This window comes from Balaenoptera musculus, chromosome X, assembly GCF_009873245.2.
Source record: "Balaenoptera musculus isolate JJ_BM4_2016_0621 chromosome X, mBalMus1.pri.v3, whole genome shotgun sequence".
NCBI lineage: Eukaryota > Metazoa > Chordata > Mammalia > Artiodactyla > Balaenopteridae > Balaenoptera > Balaenoptera musculus.
This window is the reverse complement of record NC_045806.1, coordinates 84,373,253-84,387,152: the sequence shown is the minus strand read 5'-3', so window position 1 is coordinate 84,387,152 and position 13,900 is coordinate 84,373,253. Positions and strand designations below refer to the sequence as shown.

Below are 13,900 nucleotides of genomic sequence, written 5' to 3'. Positions count from 1 at the left end.
AGGACCTACTGTGTAGCACAGGGAACTCTGCTCAATACTCCGTAGTAACCTAACTGGGAAAAGAATTGGAAAAGAATAGATACGTGTATATGTATTAACTGAGTCACTTTGCTATACACCTGAAACTAACCCAACATTGTTAATTAACTATAATATAAAATAAAAATTTAAAAAATAGCCAAAAAAAATAGAAAACAAGATCTGGGTACTATGTATGATCATTGCTACTGATGTGTCATTGCTCCTAGGTCCTCTCAGCAGACAGAGTTAGGAAATATATGTAGAAGTGCACATATGTGTATGCATGTGTATATTTATCTCTCTAGCTGTCTATCTAAATGTGTATAAATACACTTACATACATTTACATCTATATGTATTTTGTATTGAAAACCATGACTTCTCATTGATACCTCCAATTCCAGTCCAATACCACAAGGTTCATTATAGTTTTTTTCCCTTACCAAATTGGTAACTCTCTTCTCTGACAGTGCAAAAACCTGGCTTCAGTTATCCGTAATAATTTGATTAGGCCCCCTGTATGTAATTAATCTGCATTTCCTCCACTACCACTTATCCTTTGGAGATGCCTTCCTAATCCCACTTTGGCTTCAACACCTGATATCAGGCCATCCCTCTGCATGGATGCTCTCCTCATCCTTCTTGGCTACTGACACCCCATACCAGGCTATCCTTTTGTGGGGATACCCATTCCATCCCATTAAGTCTCTGATGTTGCACACTGCCCATCCCACTCCTGCTCCACTGTGTGGATGTTCTGTTAACTCCACATGGGTTTTAACATTCCATGCAAGGCCATTTCTCTGCAGGGCTGCCTTCATCACCCTGCCTTGCTCAGGCTCTGACCATTCAGTGCCAGGCTGCCCCTCTTCCCACATGGATGCTTTTTTTACACTGCTTGGGTTCTGACAGCCCACATCAGGCAGCCTCTTTCTGGAGACATCTTCACTCTGTTTGGGCTCAAACACCCCTCTCTAGGCTGCTTCCTCACCTGTATGGAAACCATCCTCCTCCAACGTGGACTCTTACATCCTGCAGCAGGAAGTCTCTTCCCTTCATGGACATGCTTTTCACTCTTCTTGGATCTGACAGCCCATGCCAGGCCTTACCCCTGCATGTATGCCTTCCTCGTCCTGCTCAGGCTCTGACACCTTGCTTTAGCCTGCCACTTTACTTCATGGATGCACTCTTCCCCTTGCTCAGGATCTGACGTCCTGTATGGGGCTCCCTGCCATTATGGACACCTTTCTTACTCCACTTGGGTTCTGATATTGCATGCCAAATTGCATCTCTGTGTGAATGCCTTCCTCACTGCTCAGCTCTGACTTTACATGCTGACTTGTGCTCCGGTGTGGACACCCTCCTCAGCCCACTTAGGCTGGGACATCCCATGCCAGGCCACCTCTCCCCACTGATGCCTTTCTCATTCCACTTGGGCCCTGACACCCAGTCATCAGGTCACCCCCTCTGCGAGGGGCTCTGATTCCCCATGCCACGCAGCTCTCCTCTCTCTGTGTGTTTGCTTTCCTCACTGTCCTTGGACTCTGATAGTCCATGCCAGAACACCTCTCCTTGGGGATGCCCTTCTCACCCTGCCCTAGCTGTAACTCCCTATGTTGGACTGCCCTCTAGAATGAACAGTCTCCTAACCCTATTTGGGTACCAGAACCCCATGCCAGGCCGCCTCTCTGCATGAACTCCCTCCTTTCTTCAATTTGGCTTTGACATTCCATGCCAGACTGCCTCCATGTGTGATGCCTTCCATACCAGCATAGGTGCCCTCCACACCCTGCTTGGGCTTCATAACCCTATGCCATGCCTTCTGTCGACTGAAAAAATGCACAACCTAAAAGTTGAGAATTATGTTTTATTTGGCGGACTTTCTGAGGACTCAAGCCTGGGACGAAGAAGTAAGGGAGGAGGCAGGTTACATAGGAGTTTTGCAACAAAGACCAGGTAGTCAGAACATCAAAAGGTTACTGTTAATTAAAGAAAACCAGACATCTCAAGTTAATGAATTTAGTGCTTTTTTGTGTATAGGAAGATGCAAGAGTCTGGGCTCAGTGAAATCATTCCTTTGATATGTACCTCAGCAATCTGGGGCCAGAATCCTCTTCTTTCCCATCCTCACTCCCCTCAGGGTGCACCATTGAGGGTGGCTCCAGTGGCTGAGGGCTTAATGGCCACAGCATCCTTTGTTTGCTGATATGGCAGGCAACATTTTTTATTCACATTTCTTTACCCCACTCAGGCTCTAACGCCTTGCCCTCTAGCTGCCTGCTTTTCTCTGCCCCCACCTAATGGCTTTTAGACTGAATTACTCAGGAATGGGAGGGAAGAGAAAGGGCATCAATACATGTTTTAATGCCTTGGTGAAGGGCGTGTCCTCTGTGTCCTCGAGGAGGTGTGATTAGGGGTAGCTAAGCAGTTTGCAAGTAAATCTATTCTGTTATATCCATTTCCCAGAACCTCTGGACTCCTTCTATAAGATGTCAGAGAAGTTCAGGCATTTTGACTTCAATGACTGCAGGCTGTCACTGAGTCCAGGCTTTGATTGGCCAATTTAATAGACCATTACAACACACCTCAATGCTTCAGCCAACACTTTACATTTTCAATTCTGGGTGAGTACATCAGTGAATTCGACCCTATCACATCTTACACTTCTTCCCCCTTAGTCAACACCCTTAGAACTCACTTCCATACATGCTTCCTATGCTCCTGTCAATATAGACTGCTGAGGTCTTATGAGTCTCTTGGGGAATAGGCTCTCCCTCTTGGATCAAGCCTTGTACTGAGGTAGGAGATAGATGGGCCCCTGGGCTGGACAGCTGGTGTTTGTCAAGTGGAGTAAAATTGAAGCTTTGTTTCCCCCCAGACACTCCAAGGACAAAGCTAGTGGCAGAAGCTGAGCTCTGCTGAAGAGATAAGATAACCACTCCTGAGGTCAAGGAAAACTTCCCTGTCTGCACATGTGCAGGAAGGCTCCTTGGGGGTCAAAAAGAGAGGGGGTGCCACCCCATAATAAGTGTGGACATGCACCCACAGGCCTCTGGGGTGGGATCCATCTTAGCAAAAATTGAGCACGCATGTTGGGGAGGGTCCTGGGACCAGTCAGGTGTGAAAAAAGAAACAAGATAATTGGCCAAATGTAAACAAAGACCCGGAAGGACTGTCCTAGATAAGTGATTTAAACCACCTCTTCACTGTGCTCCTCATTAGGGGGGATACCCACACCCTTTCTTTCTGGGTGTGTATTTCTGCCTTGTTTCTGTCTTAAATAAACAAACTGCTTCTCTGTGTGCTCTCCCATACTGTTGTGCTGCATCTCTAATAATAAACTTTGTACCTGTTTTTATAGTTTTTGCCTGCTTGAAACAGTCTTGCTTTCAAACAGGGGAAAGAGCCAGGGCCACTTTGCTTCTAGCCTCTAGCCCCTGGTGGTCTAGTGTCTAGGATTCCTGGTTTTCATCCAGGCTACCCAGGTTCAATTCCTGTGCAGGAAACTAAGATCTCTCTTCAGAACCGCTCACTACTGTCTCTCTGAGATCAGTACTGCTCCAATTTGTGCTGTGTTGGCAATCTAACGCCTTATGGACTTGGAGCTGATGAGAATGTGCATCCAGAGGAGGTCAAGCACTAGCTTGTCAGGCAACTTCCCCAAGGGCATTTGTTGAAAGGACTGTATGCAGAGGAGGCCTTGTTCCCTGGGGGGAGGGGGTGTTGGGGGGGGGATGAGGGAGTGTTGGCTTAGTTTCTCAGCAAGTGGGGACTCTAAGAACTATACATATTTTATGTTAATCAATTATCTTTTTCTCACTTCCTTTTCCTTGCTTCCTTGATGAAGGGTACGGGTGGTGACAACTCTTATAATTTAGGTTCCAGATAAGAATATAACTGAATCAATACCACCTCATGATGATAGGCTTATAGATTTTGTGTCTCGTCTGTGTTGGAAATGATAGTTCTTCTTTTGCATAAAGGACAGGAGTGGCTTCTGAGTGACAAAAGGGGTAGACCATGCTGATTATTCTTTGCCCCCTACCCCCATCCAATTTCTATTCTTCATAGTCCTGCTCTGTTTTCTAGGTTTACCCCTGCGGACTGTATATTCTTGGCTCCCTTGCCTGCTGGCTTGTAGTTGGGTTTGGTAGAGGGGTAGAAATGGTAAGAGATCAGTTAGTGGGAAGAAAGGGAGGTCAGAGTATTTCTCCCCAACTCCCTCCCTGCGCTGGCACTGCATTTCTGGCAGTACCTGCATCCCTGCACAGCTGGAGTACCTACTGGGCTCCTCCTCCTCCATGGGTCCAGCACTCACTGGGCTCTGGAAACGCTATTACTTGCTTTGACCCTCCCACTCATACTTCACTCCTCCTTATTTCTTCCTGTAACCCTGACCACTCACTGTAAACAGTTTTTTCACAGTCTATTCATCTGAACCATCTGGAGTGAATTATTTTCCTTCCAAGGCCCTGCTGATAGTCTGTTCATATATTCATCCATTGCCTTATCTCCATGATTTTAAAGAATAATAATGCTGGTAGTGGAAAACTCCCCACTTGGGTGTTTTTCTGTATACTTTCTGGGCTGTTCTCCAGTGCTTGGAGATAGAGCACCAGGGAAATAAAAATGTATCATCTAGGAAGGTTACCTTTTTAAACAAGACATTTAAAAACATCTATGCAAGTAATACATGGTCATGATGGAAAATTTAGGAAACCACAAAGAGAAAAGAAAAATCTCCAGTGATCCCATGCCAGAGAAATAACCACTATTAACATTTTGATGAATATCCTTTTAAACTAAGTTGTACACTTCTTTAAAAAAAAATCCACAATTCCTGAAGCAGTGCCAGCTTGAATTTTTGGGCTTTTGGAATTTTCACAACTGCCCCATCTGTAGTAGGGTGTATAAAGCAGGAGCAATTGAAGAAAAGAGAAGCACGGTGGAGGAGGAAGCAGACCTGGGGTGGTTTCATAGTTCAACCCCTTTCTGGACTGTCATATTTGATGCCCTGTATGAACCCCACCCACACTAAGTCCTGCTGTGCTGGGCTGGGCTTGTGTGCTCTCTGGGAGGGGCTGCCTTCTCCAGTCTCACATTTAGAGGAATCTAAGCCAGAAGCATGGGTAAATAAGCCACAGTTGCACAGCTGGCTGCTCTGCACAAAGCTCCTTTGCCATACAGGGAACCCTCTAGAGCCTAAGGCAGCCCAGAGAGAGAAGTTAATAACCAATTAATTCGGGCTTCCCTGGTGGCACAGTGGTTGGGAGTCTGCCTGCCAATGCAGGGGACACGGGTTCAAGCCCTGGTCTGGGAAGATCCCACATGCCACGGAGCAACTAGGCCCCGTGTGCCACAACCACTGAGCCTGCGCGTCTGGAGCCTGTGCTCCGCAACAAGAGAGGCTGCGATAGTGAGAGGCCCGCGCACCGCGATGAAGAGTGGCCCCCCGCTCTCCGCAACTGGAGAAAGCCCTCGCACAGAAACGAAGACCCAACACAGCCAAAAGTAGATAAATAAATAAATTTATTTAAAAAAAAAGAACCAATTAATTCTCCAGCGGCCCTGAAAAGGTTAATCCCAAACTGCAGAACACAAATGTGTTCCCACAGGGCAGAATCTAATCTTATTGTGGGTAATAACTTCAATCTTCGGAACTGGAGCTTATTTTCTAGATGCCAAGGTCATTTTGTTTTCCCTCAGAATCCGAAGAGCCAAAAATTCCTGCTATTTGATTCCTATGTCTCCTCAAAAGAAATGACACTATTATGTATGTATAGAACATCTTGTTCTCATTCCCCTGTATTTGCTTTTCCACTGCCCAGTGTTATGCTGACCCCAAATAATCAACCCCTTTGTCATCAAGTTTATAAATTAGGCTGCTAAAATAGACCCCAGAGTGGCGGAATCTGCCCAGGCAGAGATGTATACAGAGTTGAGGCGACTCAGAGCTAGCTGATTGGTGCCGATGCACAGTTTTTTTTTTTTTTCCCCCCTGGGTATGTCCCATTTGATTATTTATCTCACTGCTTCAGAGCAACAGAAGCATCAACTTTCTACCAGTTTCCTCCTCTGACAGCAGTAGCAATGGAAGGATGGAATTTTGACATCATCCTTGCTTGTTCTTTCTTTCCTGTTCTATTCTTCAAGGCCCAAGTTTCACTCTAAAAAGCTCCTGCTGTGATTTTTTGGAGACCTGAAGAAAGAGATACCGTGCAAAAAATTTGACACAGGCCGATCACAGGACTTAGAGCACAGAGGGAACCAATCTTCTTATTTAAAAAAGACCGCTTTTCACTTTAACTGCGCTAGTCATGTATCTTTCTTTTGGAAATCTTGTTGCAACTTTTCAGTTCATGTGGAGGTGAGATGTAAGTTTACTGAACTTCAAATAGAACGGTATCTGGGAAGGGTGGACTCTCAGAAAACTTGTTTGTTTACTCAAAATGGGTGCCAGGACTCAACAAATTTGCTGAAGCTTCCTAGTTACTGCCTGCACAGGTAATTGCAGTTTATTTTCATCAGGTTTCATTCTCACATATCTTTGGCTACACATTAAAAACAGCCCCAAGATTATCAAGCAGGAGTGTAAGAAGAACCACAAAGAGAATTTTTTTTTAATTAATTAATTAATTTATTTATGGCTGTGTTAGGTCTTCATTTCTGTGCGAGGGCTTTCTCTAGTTGTGGCAAGCGGGGACCACTCTTCATCGCGGTGCGCGGGCCTCTCACTATCGCGGCCTCTCTTGTTGCGGAGCACAGACTCCAGACGCGCAGGCTCAGCAATTGCGGCTCACGGGACCAGCTGCTCCATGGCATGTGGGATCTTCCCAGACCAGGGCTCGAACCCGTGTCCCCTGCATTGGCAGGCAGACTCTCAACCACTGCGCCACCAGGGAAGCCCCACAAAGAGAATTTTAAGAGAAAGAAGCAGAGATTAAACCCAGGAGAAGAGATGTGCAGTCCTTCCTTGTAAGTATGAAGAGAGAAATTTTGAATTGCACTATCAGAGAGGAATGGCAGCAGCAAGGTAGGTGGAGATGTGACCTCCAAATCCTTGAAGATGAAGCTTGTGATACTAGAGTAGGTATAAGCAGAGTGGGGGAGAGGCTAGTAATGCAGGTTGTGGTGTGAAGTGGTTAGACTATATGCTACCACATCGCCCAAAACTGTCCTTTGCATTGAGGCATGTCGATGCTTGAGTAATTGAGGCATTATAAGGCAGGCACAATCGTATTACAATGACCACCATTCCTATGAAGCATTATATATGATGCTAGAACAGTCTTCAATAGTGTTGTTATCAACAACAGAAAAATTGTACGATCCATGCTTTCCTCTGATACTTGCTCATGCAATAGTCACTTCCTTTGGAAGGATTAGTTTCATGATGATATAGCAGGTTACATAAAAAGAACTCCTGTGATTGTCATCTAGCGTATTGAGATTGTTTCCCACTCTACAGAATGATGGAGGGGGAATATTGATGAGAACCCCAAAGGGATAGAAAGGGCAGCAGTAGTTTTGCAAAGAGGGAAAAGCAGACTGAATCCTAGGGAATTTTGGCTAGGGAGTGGGTCTGGGCCTGAGAAAGGACCCTAAAGTTGCATATTAGAAAAGCCTGGGGCTTCCCTGGTGGCGCAGTGGTTGAGAATCTGCCTGCCAATGCAGGGGACACGGGTTCGAGCCCTGGTCTGGGAGGATCCCACATGCCGCAGAGCAACTAGGCCCGTGAGCCACAATTACTGAGCCTGCGCGTCTGGAGCCTGTGCTCCGCAACAGGAGAGGCCGCGATAGTGAGAGGCCCGCGCACCGCGATGAAGAGTGGCCCCCACTTGCCACAACTGGAGAAAGCCCTCGCACAGAAACGAAGACCCAACGCAGCCAAAAATAAAAATAAATAAATAAATAAATAATCAAATATGGTTAAGAAAAATATATTAGAAAAGCCTGTATGTGGGATATATCACATTTATCACATCCTATTGTTATCATAATCAAACTTTATCATTTTGCAGGTGAGAAATCAAGGAATAGTGAGGTAAAATGCCAGTCAATTTTTTTGAGTACATGTGATTAATTGAATGTGTTTATATCTTTTGATTCACAGCCTAGGCCTGATCCTATTGGACTACAGTGCCCCTAATGGAAATGTACCAAAGGAAGATGGGTCCTACTCAAGTGTGAAGAATCAAACAAAGGGTTAACTGGACTTAGAGTGGATGCCAAACTACTTTTTCTTTTTTAAGTTTGACAGAAGCAAACAAAATGTTGAAAGAGAAGATATCTTCTGCCTTGAGAACTTGATTTTTATGTGCCTTTAGCACTGAATCATCCTAGCATGGTGTAATAGAAAGGCATTGGATTTAAGTGCTTATTTCTTCATTTATCATTAATGGGTTACTTAGCTTCTCTGAGCCACAGTTTCCTCACCTGTAAAGTGGAGATAGTAACAGTGCCTAATTTATAGTGCTATTGTGAAGATTTTAAAAGAGATAATGTATGTAAAGTACTTTACATAGTGTTTGGCATATAGAAATAGCTCAACAGATGTTCATTACTCTTTCCTTTTCCACTTGTACAGGAGTTTGTCTAGTGCACTTAACTTGAGTAAAAAATAGTAGCTCTAAAGAGCTCTCTGAATCTAGTTAAAGCCCTTTGGGCCATTTGTTGAATGGCTCATCTCTCTGTAAGTATTTTCCCAAATATGGGGTTTAGCATACATTCAAATATGGTTTTGCTCATCCAGGAAAACCCCAGACCACAAGAACTTTATCTTTATGACTTGTTTTTCCTCCTCATTATTATCTTAGACCTCAGAAGACAGGACTGGATTTCACAGGCAGCTAATTCAGCACAAGAGAAACAAGGCTAGAAAAGTCCACCAGAGCTGCAGGGCTTTGCTTGCCCTCGGCGTGGGGGTCGGGGTGGGGGTTTCTTAGCCTCCATACTATTGATGTTTGCGTCTGGATACTTCTTTGTTGGAGGGGCGTGCTGTACTGTGTACTACAGGATGTTTAGAAGCATCCCTGGCCTCTACCCACTAGATGCCAGTAGCACACTATCCCTTCTCCGAGTTGTGCCAACCACAAGTATCCCCAGACATTGCCAAATGTCCCCTGGGGAGGGGGACAACTTTGTTCCCAGTTGAGAAACAGCCCTAGGAGGAACAATCTGCTAGCTATGTAGCACACAAACATCCAGTAGGATAAGCTAATGAATTCTTAAGGAATGATTGGAAATTTAAAGGGCAAGGATGAGTAAGGAGGAGTTCAGGCAGAGGAACAGTCTGGATTTTGAAAGAGAACCTGTGTTATATGTCAGGTCTTATTGATACAGAGATTAATAAGACATAGATCCTGCTCTTGAGGAGCTCACATTTTAATGGGAAGGGCCACCACTTGAACAGTGAGAATACCGTGGAGTGACTGCTATGTCAGAAATATGTAGAAGGTGCTATGGGACAGGGGGAACACAGAGCATGGGTACCCATCTTAGTGGGGTGCAGGAAAGGCTTTCCAGAAGACATCACATGTGAGCTGAAGAATGAGTAAGGATTAGCATGGCAAAGATAAAGGAAGATGGAAGAGACATAAGAGAATTTGGGGTTTCGAGGGAAGTGCAAATCATTTAGGTTAGCTGGGAGAGGAGCGCTCAGAAACAAGGAGTGGTGGAAGAGATGGCTTGTAAGATAGATAGGAAGCAGATCATAAAAGTCCCTCTAAGCCACATGAAAGACTCAACTCTGAGAACTATCCAGAGGTATTGAGTTTCTCTATTGTCCTGTTTGGATTTAGGGAAGACTACTTTAGCTGCAGTGTGGAAGATAGATTGGAAGTAGGGTGACCAGTCAGGAGGCTATTATTGTAGTCCAGGTGAGAGATGATTATGACTTGAGTTAGGGTAGTGGCAGTGGGAGGGAATTCAAGATCTGTTTATGTGATGAGAACAGTAGGATCTGGGACTGGTTAGATATGGGGACAGTTTCTGGCTTGTGCTACTTGTGCTATTCACTAGGATGGAAAACACTGGGGACAGAAGAGGTTTGGAAGGAAGGTGAAGTTTAAGTTTGGATAAGTTGAATTTGAAGTAGTTGTGATCATTGAGGTAGGGATATCTGGTAGACATTAAATATATGAGTCTGAAGATCAGGAGAAAATTTAGGGTAGAGATACAAGATTGAGAGTCAGCAGGGGAATTTAAGCCATGGGAATGGATGAGATAGCCCAAGGAGAATGTGTATACTGAAAAGGGCTAAGGGCTAAGGATATTCCTATGGCCTGGTTCTTCACTTCATTTGTATCACATCTTCGGAGAAGCTTTCCTTGACTAACATATGTAAAATATCACCCCATCACTCTTTATTCATTTACCCTGCTTTTATTTGGTAACACATTACTATCCCATACTGTGTTAGGTATATAACCCATTGGCTTTTTGGCTACTCTCAGATATTTACAATAGTTTAATCAACAGGCATTAAAAAGTTCAACCATTCAAAATTAAAAATTCTATTTCACATTCAATTTAAAGCTTCTCTTTCAGCCTTCAACCTCCAGTGCAGCTTGACTAAAGAGCCCACAGATCTCCAATGAAGAAAAGTGACTTGGTCTGTTCTTTCACTCTCCTGGCTCCACTTCCTCCCCCACTTGCTCTGCAGCTTCTGGCTCCTCCAGTGTTGAGGTAGGTAGGAAGAGAGAGTCTTAAAGGGACAGTGAGGCTTAACTGACTGGGGCTGGTTTAATCTGGCTATCAGTGCCCTTTGTAATGCCCCAGTACTGCCTTTTCTTGTAATGTGCTTCTGTGGTTTCTTCAGAGACTCCTTCACTTCCCATTCCCCCAGTGGACCTCCTCCCTGCACCATTCCTGATGGGAACAATGTACACTCTGACTGTCTTCGCCCCCGTGGCTCTTGCCCATACAACTTTATTCTCATAGGATCCTTATTCTTCTGCTAGAGTTGCCAGATACACTCTGAGGAAACCACCTGGCCCATAGACAACATGGTCCCTAGGAAGTCTAGACCTCTTTCTTTGTTCTGCTGCTGTGAACAACTTTAATCAGCCTTCTGCCTTCAGATTTCTTCAGGTAAAAGTCAAGGACAAGTTTCTATCTTATTCAGACACCACAGGACACATGTGAAGTTCTCCCATGAACTCTTCCCTGCTTCAGTGTCTACACAGGCAGGCCTAAAAATTTCTGTAGTGCAGCAAGCCTTCAGCCTGGGATTAAGATACCAGTCTCCCCTCTTGAAAGGTTTAACTGAGACCTTTTTGCTAGGCTTGAGCAGGGGAATGATAGTGCCTTCTACTCCCATGAATTCTCTGCAAAAAATTCTCTTTCTCTTCCTCCAATTAGTTTCTAGAATTCTCCTGTATGGAATGGAGGTGACTGGTGAGTAATGATAATTAAAATACCAGTTTAGCTACCTCTTAGTAAGTCTTATTTGATGTATTTATTTATTACTGAGAAGCAATATAAAGTACTAGTTAAGAACATGGATGCTGGAGCCATACTGTCTGGCTTTAAATCCCGACTTAACCATTTGACCTCTCTGTGCCTCAGTTTCTTTATTTGTAAAATTGGAGTAGTAATGATATATACATCATAGGATTTTTGTGAGGACTAAATGTGTGTGTGTCTTAGATTAATATCTTAGAACAGTAATTAGAATAATAGTAAGTGCTATGTGTGTTTGCTACTGTGCTACTGTTTATTTTTCTTTGACTTAGAATGTAAGCTCCATGTGTGCAAGATCTTTTTGTTTGTTTGTTTAGCGCTGCATTTCCAGCTCCTAAAAACAGTGCATTTAACAGGTACTAGTAAATGTTAGTGCCCTCAGACTTCTCCTGAATAAATTAATGTGATGGTTAAGTCTTAAATGTTAAGGTGTGGGCAGAGAAAGTGGGGTCTGAGAAGAGTAAGAAAGACAGTGAGAGATAGGAGAACCAGGAGGCTATGATATTCCAGAAACCATAGGAGACTTTAATAAGGAAGGAGCGGGCAATAGCATCAAACATTGCTAGAGTGGCAAAGGAAAATAGAACACATATGGTCATTACATTTTGTAACAAGGCACCCCTATCTTTTGCTTTCATATCCTGGTAAGTAATTGTTTTCCTTCCTTCAGAGATGCTTTTATTAGAATGAATGACCACTCAGAATAAATCTTTGAACAGGTCTTAAAAGTTATCAACCTCCGGGCTTCCCTGGTGGCGCAGTGGTTGGGAGTCTGCCTGCCAATGCAGGGGACACGGGTTCGGGCCCTGGTCTGGGAGGATCCCGCATGCCGCGGAGCAGCTGGGCCCGTGAGCCACAGTTGCTGAGCCTGTGCGTCTGGAGCCTGTGCTCCGCAAAGGGAGAGGCCGTGAGAGGCCTGTGCACTGCGATGAAGAGTGGCCCCCACTTGCCACAACTAGAGAAAGCCCTTGCACAGAAACGAAGACCCAACACAGCCATAAATAAATAAATAATTAATTAATTTAAAAAAAAACTAAATAAAATTGTTTCATTAAAATAAAAATTAAAAAAAAAAGTTATCAACCTCCAAAGAACAAACCAGTTCTGCACTTATTTATTTTGGCCATGACCACAAACGACCCATCCTCAATACAATTCAGTACATTTTCCCCTGACCTGGACTCCTCTTGAATCAAACAGCAAAACCAGCTGTTAACATCTGCATACAACTCCATGCCACTTCTTCTAACAATGTTCTTCTCCCTTTTCCGTTCCCCCAACCTGTTCTCTCTTTTCAAGAGTATAAGTAGTGAATATAAAGAACACTTACAATTCAATAATAAAAGACAACCCAATTTAGAAATGGACAAAGGGTTTGAATAGGCATTTCTTCAAAGAAGATATACTAATGGCTAGTAAGTACATGAAAAGGTGGTCAACATCATTAGTTATTAGGGAAATGCAAATCAAAACTACAGTGAGATATCACTTCACACCCACTGGGACGTCTAATCAAAAAACCAATAATAATCACTGTTACCAAGGATGTGGATAAATTGGAACCCTCATACATTGCTGGTGGGGATGTAAAATGGTACAGCCACTTTGAAAAGAAATCTGGCTATTCCTTGAAAGGTTAAACATTGTTACTATGACCCAGTAACTCCACTCCTAGGTATGTACGCAAGAGGTTTGAAAACATGTTCAAAAAAACCTCATACGTGAATGTTTATATCAGCATTATTCATAATAGCCAAAATGTTGAAACAACCCAAATATCCATCAACTGATGAATGGATAAGCAAAACCTGGCTTATCCATACAGTGGAATTTTTTTTTTTTAAAGATATTCGCCATGTATTTCTTCTTTAGGTCTTTTTTTTTAAAATTTATTTTTATATTTATTTTTGGCTGTGTTGGGTCTTTGTTTCTGTGCGAGGGCTTTCTCTAGTTGCGGCAAGCGGGAGCCACTCTTCATCACGGTGCGCAGGCCTCTCACTATCGCGGCCTCTCGTTACGGAGCACAGGCTCCAGACACGCAGGCTCAGTAGTTGTGGTTCACGGGCCCAGTTGCTCCGTGGCATGTGGGATCTTCCCAGACCAGGGCTCGAACCCGTGTCCCCTGCATTGGCAGGCAGATTCTCAACCACTGCGCCACCAGGGAAGCCCTGGAATATATTTTTTTAACATCTTTATTGGAGTATAATTGCTTTACAGTGGTGTGTTAGTTTCTGCTTTATAACAAGTGAATCAGTTATACATATCATATACATATGTTCCCATATCTCTTCCCTCTTGCGTCTCCCTCCCTCCCACCCCATACAGTGGAATATTATTCAGCCATAAAAAGAATGAAAAATAATTTGAGTGGCGTCACCAAAAATGATAGAGAACTCCAGGGCTCCTTGAATGGCCG

The 13,900-nt window shown here is 43.9% G+C and overlaps 1 protein-coding gene across 2 annotated transcripts in view; it reads left to right on the top strand.

Annotated features, from left to right (window-relative positions):
• The first annotated feature begins 9,321 nt into the window (after positions 1-9,321).
• SYTL4 (synaptotagmin like 4) overlaps positions 9,322-13,900 on the top strand; it is a 79,525-nt gene continuing 74,946 nt past the window's right edge. The window contains exons 1-2 of one of the 2 annotated variants that reach the window (XM_036840922.1): positions 9,322-10,707; positions 10,963-11,112. The gene's annotated coding sequence lies outside the window, so the exon portion shown is untranslated. The remainder of the gene's footprint in view (positions 10,708-10,962; positions 11,113-13,900) is intronic. The other variant, XM_036840924.1, reaches the window with a different exon arrangement.